Here is a 12681-nt window from a genome sequence, read left to right as displayed (position 1 = left end):
TGGGAAAGCTGATAGATATACAGGCATAAATCTTCCACAGATGCACTGGGAGCGTGCCAGCTTTGTTCTCTTAAATAAAGTTAGTGAGAAAATAAAGTACTTTAGTCAGTTAGTTTATTTCCTGGAAATTGTGTTTTAGAAAATTCCTGTCTATTTCAGTTAACATAGCAAATAACAGATAGTAGAGATTGGTTTGCCAGGAGTGAAATAGGAATTGTTTGAAAGTAACATTTACAATTGAAATGGATCTTTTTTGCAACTCTTGGTGTCCTTGGCTGTCTGGCTGAAAATTATACCCCAAATCTTTCCAGCTTGGAATCAAAGCATCAGGAGGCTGCAAACCAGTTTTTTCTTGATTTAATACTCAATTGACAGTCAGAAGTTGTTGACATAAACGTAGTGTGTATTGTTTAAATAACAAACATTAAAGCTCTCATGAACTAGAGAATGCTAGTTTCCTGCAGTGCTTTTGTTTGCATTTCTATTAGCAAAATCAACTTTAGCCTCTTTAACTTTGGAAGAGTGGTTATAGTAATCAAGATTGTTAAAATATGTTTGAATGCTTAAATCTTCTGTGAAATATGTTGGTGGGTGAAGCCCAGGTACAAAGTATTAAGAATTACCATTCAAGTTTTTTGGTGTAATTGAAATTGGCATTATCAGAAAACTCCAGGAGTATATATTGGCTGGTATTGTTCAACACATCATGGATTTCTTGGGGGGAAAAAATAGCTGGTTATGCTAGATGTAAAAGTGTATATGTGATATCTTTTCTTGGTCTTCTTTCACAGACCTCAGGATTGTTCGTGGTGTACACTGCATGTAGAGATCCAGCACAAAATCACTGTTGGATAGCTCATCCCAGAGGAATCTCAGAATGAAAAAGTAGGTCAGAAAGAGAAATATTTCTGTTTTAATTAAATTATTCCTTCTTGAGCACACTTGAACAATTTTTGAAAACTCTGTATCAAGTTTTTAATGATTGTTATTTGTCTAATCTTGTCAGTGTTGGCAAGATATTGTCTAATTTCCCTATTCTACTTCATCTCTTCTAGTTTTTTCCTTTTGAAAGCCAGTAGGTTGAAATTAAGCTTATTTTGAGGTACTGGAAAGGTAGTGTCTCTGCATATCATTACTAAGAGATTTTCTGCTTTCAGAAGGACTACTATATTGTGGTCTTCTGACCAAATGAATTAAAATCACCATGGAAGTTGTAAAAGCTTATCCTGGTTTCTTTTGTCTTATCAGTTTTCACATAAGCCTGCTGTTTTTCTTGAGTAAAGAAACACTAAATGGCAATCTAAATCATGTATGCTTTTAGATTGTTCAGCTATCATTAGAGGTCGGCTTTTTTGAACAAAGGATGCTAAGATGTTCACCTCAGGTTTTAAGGCTGTGTTATCATGGTGGCATTTACATCAATGTAACATTGGGCTGCCTAAGCAGAAGTTGAGCTTCTTCCTCATGTGACCAAAACCTCAAAGTAAAAATGAATAGGTGAAGGATGGAGTTAGAAGCTGCTCTCCTTCACTGTTCTCCCTAAATACTTTACCCCTCACCTACTCTGAACTTATACTTGCAGTGCAAGTCCATTAATCTTACTCAGTTTTAGGTACAATTTATTCTTGTTTATTAGATGGCTAATTCAGTGAAGGTTATGTAAGTTAAAGAAGTTAATGGGCTGTTAACTTAAAGAGAAAAAAAAAAAAGCCTGTTATGTGGTGAAACACTTATTTTCCTCCCAGAGAATCCTGAAGTCACAATAGAATATAAGGCACTGCCTCAGGACTTAAAGTAATTCTTTACATTTTGAAAACTAAGGTGTGATTATGTGGGTGACTTCTGTACAATATAAGGTAAGAGATAACTTCATTCAAATAGTGTATGAGGTTCAGGAACTAAACAAAGAAAAAAAAGTTACATCAGATGCCTTGTGTTAATCCTGAGTTTGAATAATTTGATTATTTTGTGTTTGTAAACCAGCACCTGAGACCTCAAGTAAGGAATAAGAGCACAGGAGGACAAATAAATCTCATATTGCAGGAAGAGAGAATTGTAGGTGTAGAAATGATATAACCAGGAATGATGACTGTTAAAATCTCAAGAGGTAGGGTGAAAAGGGTTGTTTTGTATCTTATCCAAAAGGTGAAGGAGTATGCACTGGGGAATGGCAGTGCAATGTTTAAGGTAGGAGTATGTAAGATCCACTCACTGAGTTCTACACGTGCTTCAATGTGCTGTGCAAGCAAAAGTTACTGAAACCTTTCATTGCCTCAGTTGCCATAAAAAAAACCCAGATGGTAATCTATTCCAAACACCTTAAAATATAGGAAGGACAAAAATATCATTAAGTATTGCTTGGAACTGGTTGTACAAACTTGTAAGGTACTCATATCTGAATTAATATGGGCCAGAAGTTATGGAGTATGGGCACTATGTATTCTTAAGGAGCAACTCCTGGAATTTGCTTTTCTAATAAACTCATACAGTTTCTATCCTATCAGACTTGATTTTCTTCAAGAAATATAGGGAGGTCTTTGACTATTTTCCAAAGTGATAAGTAAAATACTTGTCTTGAATGTTTATAATTTTCAGAGCATATTCAGTTTACTTATTCCTAGCAACAGAAATAGTGAGGTCTAATGGAACTGCAGCTCTTTAATTTTATGTTGAAGATGATGAAATATAGAAATTATAAAAGCTTTTGCAGGTTCTGTTGGATTAAAAGAAGAGAAATTAGTAATAGAGGAATGAGCAGAAGTGCTCTTGGAATAACAAGTACCATCCATGGCTTCATCCATAAGCTACTTTAATGGGTCAGTTTGGATAAAAGGAATGGTTGTCAAATACCTTACATTTAGGTTTTGCCAGCAGATTTAATTTCAATTGTTTTCAAACTGTATGCTTAATATGTCTGAAATGAAGTCAGTCTGTCAGCAAATCTTCATCCAGCAAATTGCATGATGGCAGGTGAAGAGTAGGTAATATAATTTGACCTATGGTTAGAAAAATTTCTGAAATGCTAAGTAAGGTAGAATTATTCAGCAAGCAAAGAAAATAAATACTGGGATTGGTGTGAGTTCTTTGGGAATATGCCAGTTTAGATATGATTGTGCTTTTTTTTGCTGAGAATGTCAGATCAGCTTGTTTAAAGCAGTGTAGTTTCTTGAACTTAGACTTGTTTTCGTTTCCTCTTTTCCCACCCTAGATCATAAAAGAGCATAAAATTGAGATAAGGTGGAGGAAGGTGACTTTATTAGCTCTGTACTGCATGGGTTGCTAATTCTAAAGGACCTGTTGGGAATACAGACTTTGCAGTTGGACTGTTCCCTGGCCTTATTGTGTCCAGCAAGGGAGCCCCAGGAGGCAGAGCTCTGGCTTCTCAGGTGTGAGGTGTTCATTCTTACAGTGAGCTCAAACCCCTCATGGCGTCAATGCTTGTAAAGCAGCACTAATCTAGAGATCAGTGGCAAGCTTTCTGCCACTAGTTCTGCTCTTGACATCTAGTTGCTGAGCTGAGAAATCACTATTTAATTTTTACAATAATGGGCTAGAATTACTCTTGAAGTATCATGAGTACTCTTACTAATGTGAAGTGTGGTGGCTTGTTCCCTGGCCTTATTGTGTCCAGCAAGGGAGCCCCAGGAGGCAGAGCTCTGGCTTCTCAGGTGTGAGGTGTTCATTCTTACAGTGAGCTCAAACCCTTCATGGCATCAATGCTTGTAAAGCAGCACTAATCTAGAGATCAGTGGCAAGCTTTCTGCCACTAGTTCTGCTCTTGACATCTAGTTGCTGAGCTGAGAAATCACTATTTAATTTTTACAATAATGGGCTAGAACTACTCTTAAAGTATCATGAGTACTCTTATGTGAAGTGTGGTGGCAAATTTCTGCCACGGAGCCTGGAACTAGACTGGAAAGCCAGTGTAATGTGGAAAAACCTACATAGCTTCTACAGCTGCAGTCCCCTCTAAACTGTATTTTGATTTATATAAGATGATCTATTGAGAATTTGAAAGAATAGTTTGACCTATTTGGGTAAAGTTTCCCCACATCTTTCTAAAATACTGATGTTGGCTGCAAGAGTGAAATTTTCATTGTTGAAAGGTAAATGTGAGTCAAGACGTTTTTTAAGGGGCTTTGATTTTTTTGATATTCATAGTCTAATGAAGCTGGGCTCTCTTTGGAGAGGACCCAGCAGTACAGTGTAAGTGGCTTTCAAATGCTAAGCTGTGGAGAATGCTGCTGATGGACAGCTTCCTTCTCCATGTTTGCATGCTCCAAGGAAAGCTGAGATGCCCACTAAACAGTTTGTCACTTCAGAGCTGCCTGGAGAAGGGGACTGCATAGAATAGCTTCCAGGATCAGAACCTTATCCTTTAAACTTGCCTGGAAATATAATGGAAGTGGTTGTTTTTTAAACACTGTGTTTCCCCAGTTAAAGGGATTAGGATAGGTAAAGGGACTCCACAGCTGCTTCTCATTTGGGATTGGAATCTTAACTTCCATCAGAGCTGGTATAGTAAAACTTACTTGTTTGCTATATAGAGAAAGAAGTGACAAGTAACATAATGTATGAAGGAATTAAAAACTACGCACTATGATTGCACAGTTCTTAATTCTTATGATGTTACCTCTTCCCTCTTCTATATTTGCCTTTTTTAATGAGGAATGCAATGTAAGTGGACATTGTTTTGGATGTTTTTCTTTTCAGCTTCATCAAATCAAGTTCTTGCACTTGCTCATTTTTGTCAAACTTTGCATCCATGCCCATTGCTTACTAATTTCTTCTCGCTGTGATCAGACTGTTCAGTTTTCTGCATGGTTTTTCTGTTGGCAGCTGAAGTTCATAACATTGTTTATATATTGTAATGTCATAAAGTTGCTGTTGAGAGAAGTATGTTAATATTTTGATTCTCACTTTTGTCTGAATACCTTGCATTTACTGAATGAATGCTATCTTTATTTTTGAAAAGGTACCTTCAATTATTTTTTAGTCTGGTTTCCATCATATAAACTAAATCTCCATTTGCTGCTTTTTAGATTTGTGTGGCAAATATGTCTTAGTGGTTTAGTTTTAGTCTTTTATCTCAAATTCTTCTGCTGCTCCAGTGTTTCATAGCAGTTAACGTGAACTGTTGCCATACCTCACTTAATGTTTTTTATGAGCACATGGCTCCTAAACTGGCACTCATTTAGATGATATGTTAGTTTGACCTGCAAGATAAAGTTCTAGTATAAAATGTAATGTTAACATAATCGTAGTTCTTGGAATGCAATGCCAGGTAATTCAGAACATTAGCCAAGACAGAACAAACTGTATTGCCTCTTGAATTCCTGTATCTCTGGTCTGTTGTAAAGATTACTAATCTCTAGAGAAAGATAATGGATCACATGTTTAGTGTAACAGCTTTTTGGGTTTTCTGCTTTATCTGCTAATTTTAAAATATTTTAAAGTAAGCTCATATAAACAAGTTTTAATGTGAAATTTATTGGAAGGGAAACCAATATGTATTTACTAATTTCCTGTCATATGCTCAATACTACCAAAGCTATTCATTTATATTCCATGTGCTTCCTAACACAAGCAAGTTAAACCTGGAGTTTCTCAAGTCATTAGCTGAAACCAAAGAGTACTTTGATATGGAATGGATTGTGAATTGCTTGCATTTCTTCACCTCTAATTTTCCTCTTTCATGTTTTTACAGAATGTAAAATTCAGGTGCGTGTGTGTGGCACTAAAGCACCACGAGTTACACGGAGCTGTCTGTCTGTAAATGATGCCACTTGACATGGAGTAAGGTTGGGTTACAAAACACTCTTCAGAGCTCTGTACCAAACTCATATGTGTGTTGGGGCTTCAAAGAGAACTCCTGTTAAAAAGACAGATTTCTAATATTGCCACTGTCATTTCTGTTCTATGTGAAAATTTCCTGCTAATGTTTTTCAAAAAATGTTTTGAAGTCTATTGTGATTTTAGCTTTGTATAGCAGCTCACATGGCTTTCTAGATAAAGAATATGCTAATGTACTAATAGCCAATATTGGCCTTGTGTACATCAATCTTATTGTTTCTATTTTAGTGAAAATCAAATATAGAATTTGCAACAGAAAAAGAATTGCATTTGCAAAGAAAAATAATTTCATTTGCATTTCTGTCTGCATTGGCAGACAGAAAAAGAATTGCATTTGCATTTGCAAAGAAAAAGAATTGCATTTGCATTTCTGTCTGCATTGGCAGACAGAAAAAGAATTGCATTTGCAAACAGGATTGCAGTTCCAGTACAGAAGGTGTTAAACTATGAGGTGACCATTTCTTTATAATCTCTACTCTCTTTGCATTATATTGCAGAAAGAAGCAATTTATAGTTTTACATCAGATTGCAGCACCTTCTGCATGAAGACAAATGAATAAATAGTTTTCATCCTTAACTCTTCATACTTCAGGAGCTTTGGATGTTAAGCAACTTAAAATTTCAGGGGCATGACTATGTAGTAGTGCAAGTAATAAAAACATTTATAAAAGTTACTGAATCAAAGGCAGCTGAGTGAAGGTTCACAGCAATAATGGCACAGTACAGATGATAATTGAAGTTTTACCTTGAACAAAAACAATGAAGAAAATTATATGCTTTGACTGAGAGCAAAGGTGCAAGAAAGTTTTTACCTGTGGCTATGCTGCTGTGCCCTGCTGCTACACACTATGACTTGGAACAGTAGAGGGAGATCCAGCATGACTTGTTACATCATAACTTGAGTTTTTTGATTTTTCTTGAGGTGTTTTCAGACAACTGAATTACCATGGAAAAGAGTACAGGCCAAATCAGTGTTTCTGGCATTTAATTAGTACTCTTCATTCACATTTTGTTCCATTGTGATGATTTCTTTTAACTTTTCAGGGCAGTAGAATAGAAAATTGTGATCTACAATTTTTTGAAGTATAATCAGTCAAACTACTTTTAATAAATAGTCAAAGTGCATTGCTGTCCTAAAGTCTGAGAGAAAAGCTACCCCTTTGAAATAAGGAAATTTGCATCTAAAAGGCACCTTTGGCTCAGTCAGCTATGTTGATAGTTACTCAGTGTCACCTGTTCCCTGTTAAAGCTTAACCAGTTTGCTAAACTAACATCCATCTGAACCATTGAAATGTAAAGGCTTATATATTAAAAAGCCAATGCTAATTTTCTTTATCATACATGTCTTAATTTTTTCTAAGTAAATGCCAAAAGACTTGAAAACTTTGTTTCTATTTCCAGAAGATTCACTGTAGTTCTCACTCACTTAAAATAATTTGAATGTTTTGTCTTGCTTTTCTGCAGTGCCCTAGTAAATTAGCAACTTTACTACTTACTGGAATAGCCAGGAAAGAGTGTTTGACATTCATGCAGTTCTGCAAAGAAGTAGGTAGGTGTGTTCCTTCTGTGGCCACAACAAGGAGCAAGTGTGGGCAGTGAACCATCAGTGATCTTTGTAATGCTCTTCACCAGTGTACAGAGACAGTGGCTCAAGTCTGAAGGTTATGTTTCCTTAAGGGAGCTTTATCTCTTAAAAAATCTTAACCCTCTCAACCTACAGATAGAAGAGCAAATCCTTTTCATTTACAACTGAAGTGTATTCTTGGGGTGCATGCAAAAGGGAAATACTAACATAATCTTGAAAATCCTTTGCCTTTACAAGAACTGAAATTCCAGATTTGGATATAAAAGTCATTACTGTCATGTTAACATGTAGTTGACATCTCTCAAGAGTTTTGTTTAAATTACAATGCTTGCATATAAAGCATGTGTTTGAACTTTTCTTTTGAGACACTGGATCTGTAGAAATGTGTAAAGCTAGCTTTCATCTCCTGAGATATGGAAGTACTGAGGAGATCAGCCATTGATTGGACTGGATTGCCAGCTCCGTTGAGCCTCACAGAAATACACTGATGATGCCACATAAAGGATGTAGCTGCACATTAGAGGAACAGATAAAATATGCATGGGGATATTGGCATGGGGAGGGAATTAGATAGCTCTGGTGCCATAGGTTCAGTCCTGACAAAAAGTACTTGCTGCTGTTTATGTTTGCAGCAAGGTTAAATGTTTGCTCTTCTGGAGGGACCCTGTATATACAGTGATGAAGCAGATGAAGTCATGATTGAGCTATTGCTCTGAAGGTGTCTGGTGGGCTCATGTGCCACCTGGCTTCTTCTGGAGCTCCTTGTGTAGCTTGTAGTTTTGAACAGCCTTGGAAAATTACTTGCTGTCATGATGACTTGTGTTCTCCAATATGACTTCTTGGCGTGGGTGACTGATTTTTCAGTTGACAGACAGTGACCTTTAATTGTTTCATGATGCTGACAAATAAGAAGTATCCCACTTGTCTTAAAGGCAAGAGGAAGTGCAGCTTCTGTTAAGGTCTATTGCTAGCTTAACCATTTGTGGGGAGTGAAAGACATTTTCCTGGCACTAGTAGATTACTTACATGGAAATAAAATAAAGTAGATTGCTTTACATAGTAAACTTAACAATTACACCATTTCAACACTCTGTCTCCCACAGTAGAAAAGCAAAAGGACAGTCTTATCTATGGCTGTTGTCCAAAACAGTGACAATATCCCATTTTTGACTATGAACATGCAGTCAGCATCCAGGTTTTCATTATAAAACTTCATCTTTTTTGAGTAAGGCTTTTGTAAAGATGGGAAAATAATATTGGTGGCTTTGTGTTTTAAATATTTCTTTTATATATATATATCTCTATATATATATATATATCTCTATATATATATATATATATATCTCTTCTGGTCCTAATAAGACAAATCTTAATCTGATGGAAATCAGGCTGTTGTGATGTTTCTTTGACCAGTTGCCTTGCTTTCATCTTAGGTCCTGTATTGCTTTATCCACCTCTGTTTATCAGGTTTCAGTCCCAACATAGATTTTCATTGGTAATGACACCTGTGGAATATTTTCTGCAAACTAAATAGTTTTTCTAAAAAAAGCCACAATGATGCCATTCTGATATTGTGAGGTATTTTAATATGCTGAAATATATGGAACAATATATTTATTGACAGCAGGTATAGCAGTTTAGTTGTTTAAATAGTTCTCAAAAATACAGGTTTGGGGAATGAGTGTTCTTCAACAAAACGTGCATGGCACATTTGTGTATCTTTGACCTTCTACCTTTATCTTTCTTTTCTACTCAAAAGGTCAGTGTTCTCTAGAACTTCTGACTTCTTTTGTTTGTAGCAGCCACTGGATGCTCCTATCTCCTTAATAATATGTTTTCGTGTATTGCAAAACAAAAATCAATAAATAGAATTTACTTAAGGGGCCATCTCAAGAGGCACAAAGGCTGCGAGGAAAAAATTATCAAGTTAATCACAAAAGCCTACCACGTTACTCCAATTTTCAAAGACAATGAAGACCATCTCAGTGGCTGAATTGAAAGTATATTATCAGTGTTCAAATTCTTGCATCATTTCGTTTCAAAAAAATAATAATAGTAAAATAAAGTGGCTGATGCAACTGCTCAGTAGATGCCTTTTTATGACCCAAGCTTGTATTTACAGAAGAAATGTCTTCATTTCAAATCTAGGGAAATATTTTCCTTCTAGAACACAACTTTAGAAACCACAGGCCTTGATCCTGCAGGCAAGTAGATACACATTAAATATTAGCAATAGCAATGCCATTTGATTGCTTGCCTTCTTTTTGTATATTAATAGTTCAGTAATAGTTATGAAGAACAACTTGTCTCTTCTTACTCAGTATTTTGATATAACATGTTTTACAGTGTCAGGCTGTGGAACTGCTTAGAAGGCTGCTTTCTGGTTTAAATTATTTCCCTGCTGCTGCAGGAGCATTTAGGAAGGTTTCTATTGGTTTACCTAAACCATAGGTGTTCTGTATTCTAGAAGTCATCTTGTTACTGAAAGTGTTCCAAATAAGGAAAAAAAAATTGGATACCTTGTGTTTTATGGCTAGGTATTGCTGAATACAGGTTTTATGTATTTGCAAACCAGCTGAACCTATCTTGAGTCCAAATGGTGTTGTAGTCCTCTGGTAATAGCCAGTGAGAAGAACTAAATACTGAATGCTGCTATTTAACTTCAATAGTAAGTACTAATGGAAATTATTTTGTGGTCAATAATAAACTAAGTACCTCATTTAAAAGTAACTTTATACTAATTACAGATACTGCTGTATGCAAATGAAGGTTTGTGATTTTCATCAATTTTGATATCAGCTAGCAGGGTTCTTGCTATACCACCAGGTCTGGTTGGCAGCAGTGTCTGTGCACAATATTCCATGTGCTAGCACAGTGTTACTATGTGAGCCAAGTGATCATCCTGGTGTAAAATTGCATTTGGTTAGACAGGTCATTTATGGACAGGACTACAGTCTTTGCCTGAAACCTTGTATTAAAATTGAGATAAAAGGTATTTGGTGATTGTAACAATCACCAGACAGGGGATGACAGAATTAAGACCTGTTCATTTGCCCAGTTGCCCCTGTGTGTGTTCTCATGTATCTGTGTTCCCTTCAGTTCTTCTGTGTGTGTTCTCCCACATGTGTGTTCCCTTGAGTTTTTGTTAGGTGCCACCAGCCTTGCCTACTGCAACCCACGTAAATCTCCTTGAACTGCCATTCACTTACACATATCTTCTTTTAAGCCCACATGATACATCCCTCACTCTTATGTAGAGTAAGTTTGCTTCAGCTACAAGGTGCTTAGCTTGAGTTCTTCTGTCAGTTTTTATCTTCCATTGTGTGCCTCTCATGTATTTGGACCAAGCTTATTGTTTTAGTAGATAGGTGCTGTTGCTGATGTATTGATTCACTTGCAGTGCCAGCAGGAGTTGTTGGCAGAAGGATCACCCTTCTCTTTCTTGCACAAGTTGCAAGCAAACTGTAATGCATTCCTCACTTCATCCCAGAGTTGTTTCAGTTTCTAAGTGTATGAAACTGTTACTACACTGCTTGCTGTTTATTCTTTCAAAGTTACTGTACAGCTGCAGTACCTGGCTTTTTAAAAAGATCATTTTTGGAAGAATTTTGGGTGGAGATTTGAGCAGCATGGTGAAAGTGCCAGGAGAGTTTCCTGTGGTGTAATCAGAATTCTGCATCAAGTAGTTTTTCTGGTTTCTCTTTGATTGGCAGCTGTCTTAGTAGATTTTCTACTTCACAATCAGATGGGTTGAGTTGTAGAAAAGAGAAAAGCCCAGCCAAACAACCCTACAGCTTGAATTGAGCTGAAACCAAATACTCTGAAGATGGCTATGAATAATTCAGTTTACTCCGTTGTAAGGTAGATGAATCAGTTCTTTAATTTTTTATACTACATGTAGGAGGCATATAAAGTGAAGTATGTGAATAAGGGAGGATTAAGTCCACAATAGAAGTTAAAATTTAGAATTTAAGAAATATCCTACTTTATGTATTTATTACTTACTGGGCCAGCTTTTCAGCAGGTAAAGGACAATATAATGTTTTCTTGCATATTTTAGGGATCAAGTCATTAACCACTTAGCATTTTGGATGTTCATCAAGCTGCAGCAAATCAAATAAGAAAGTTAAAAGAATGCATTGTTTGTCTCCTAAAACTTTAGTCTTTCTAGAGGGTAAAGTACACTTTGGCATTATATTGGTATAGTTCTTTGTCTTCTGATGCATTGCTGTCTTTTATTTCTGTAATTTTATTTGTAGTTAGAAACTTTGTAGTGTGTAACAGACATAAAGAAACTCTTAACTGGAGGTTGAATTAGTGTGGTTTACTTTTAGTGTACAGGGCTTGAGTAAAGACTTGATTGAGACTATTTGGATGTAACTTCTCAAAACAGAGATTTAGGCATGTGGCTACTTTGAATATTCAGGAATTATAGGAAGCTGAAGCTGTGTCACCCTCTTAAATTACCTTGGCGTAATGCTTAATAATTACCATGGAGAGTGAATACTATTAATAAAATTGATGAGTATTTTTAGGGTGTTTTAGGGATGCTTTAAAGTCATGTATGTAGCATCAGAACATTTCTAGAGCGAAGAGGATTTTTAAAGCTATTTTAAATTTCATTCTATGTGCAGCAAATCGCTAGAGATTAACAATCTGTTAATGACAGTTTGTTTTAAAAACCTTTAAATGTAGAATTCCTGTCTTACTGTTTAGATTGGAGGAGATACACTATGTAGCATAAGATATTTCTGTATATTAAATCTCAGTTGCAGTGCCTTGCAAGTGTAAAACTTGCTGATGTAGTTACTGTTTTTTAATAGATCATTGACCCGTCAATCAGACTCTGACCATTTCAGAGATAAAAAGCCTGGCTTTCATTGGCTGCTAGGAGTAGAGCACCTTTCCACAAATTAGGAAATGGTGTAATAATTAACAGGTATAATGGATATGTGCATTCAGGTTTCAGTTGTCTCTTCAGGAGTTTTAGCTCTTGTTATCTTTTGTGTAGTTAGTTAACCTACTGTCTGCCCACAGATAATTTAACTACAGTATAAAGTGGATTTTTTTGTGGCAGTAGAATTTTACCAAAATATTGGTAGTTTTTTTCCTCACCTTTTCAAATCTGAACTGAATTGTTCTCTCAGACTTTTATTTATAACAAGGTGTAGAACTTAACTAACAAAACTCATTGAGTACTAATTCTATTCTAAAGCAGCAAAGCAACAGTTCTTTAAACACTT

General features: G+C 36.0%; 1 protein-coding gene across 7 annotated transcripts in view; it reads left to right on the top strand.

Moving 5' to 3' along the window:
• SHLD2 (shieldin complex subunit 2) overlaps nt 1-12681 on the top strand; it is a 31469-nt gene that overhangs the window by 5640 nt on the left and 13148 nt on the right. For 6 of the 7 annotated variants that reach the window (XM_039719748.1, XM_039719747.1, XM_039719750.1 and 3 more), the window contains one exon: nt 792-885. The gene's annotated coding sequence lies outside the window, so the exon portion shown is untranslated. Of the gene's footprint in view, nt 1-791; nt 886-7316; nt 7403-12681 lie in introns of those variants that run through there. The other variant, XM_039719749.1, reaches the window with a different exon arrangement.

Source organism: Passer montanus, unplaced genomic scaffold (genome assembly GCF_014805655.1).
Source record: "Passer montanus isolate IOZ18808 unplaced genomic scaffold, ASM1480565v1 scaffold42, whole genome shotgun sequence".
Taxonomy (NCBI): Eukaryota; Metazoa; Chordata; class Aves; order Passeriformes; family Passeridae; genus Passer; species Passer montanus.
This window is presented reverse-complemented; position numbering and strand designations above follow the sequence as displayed.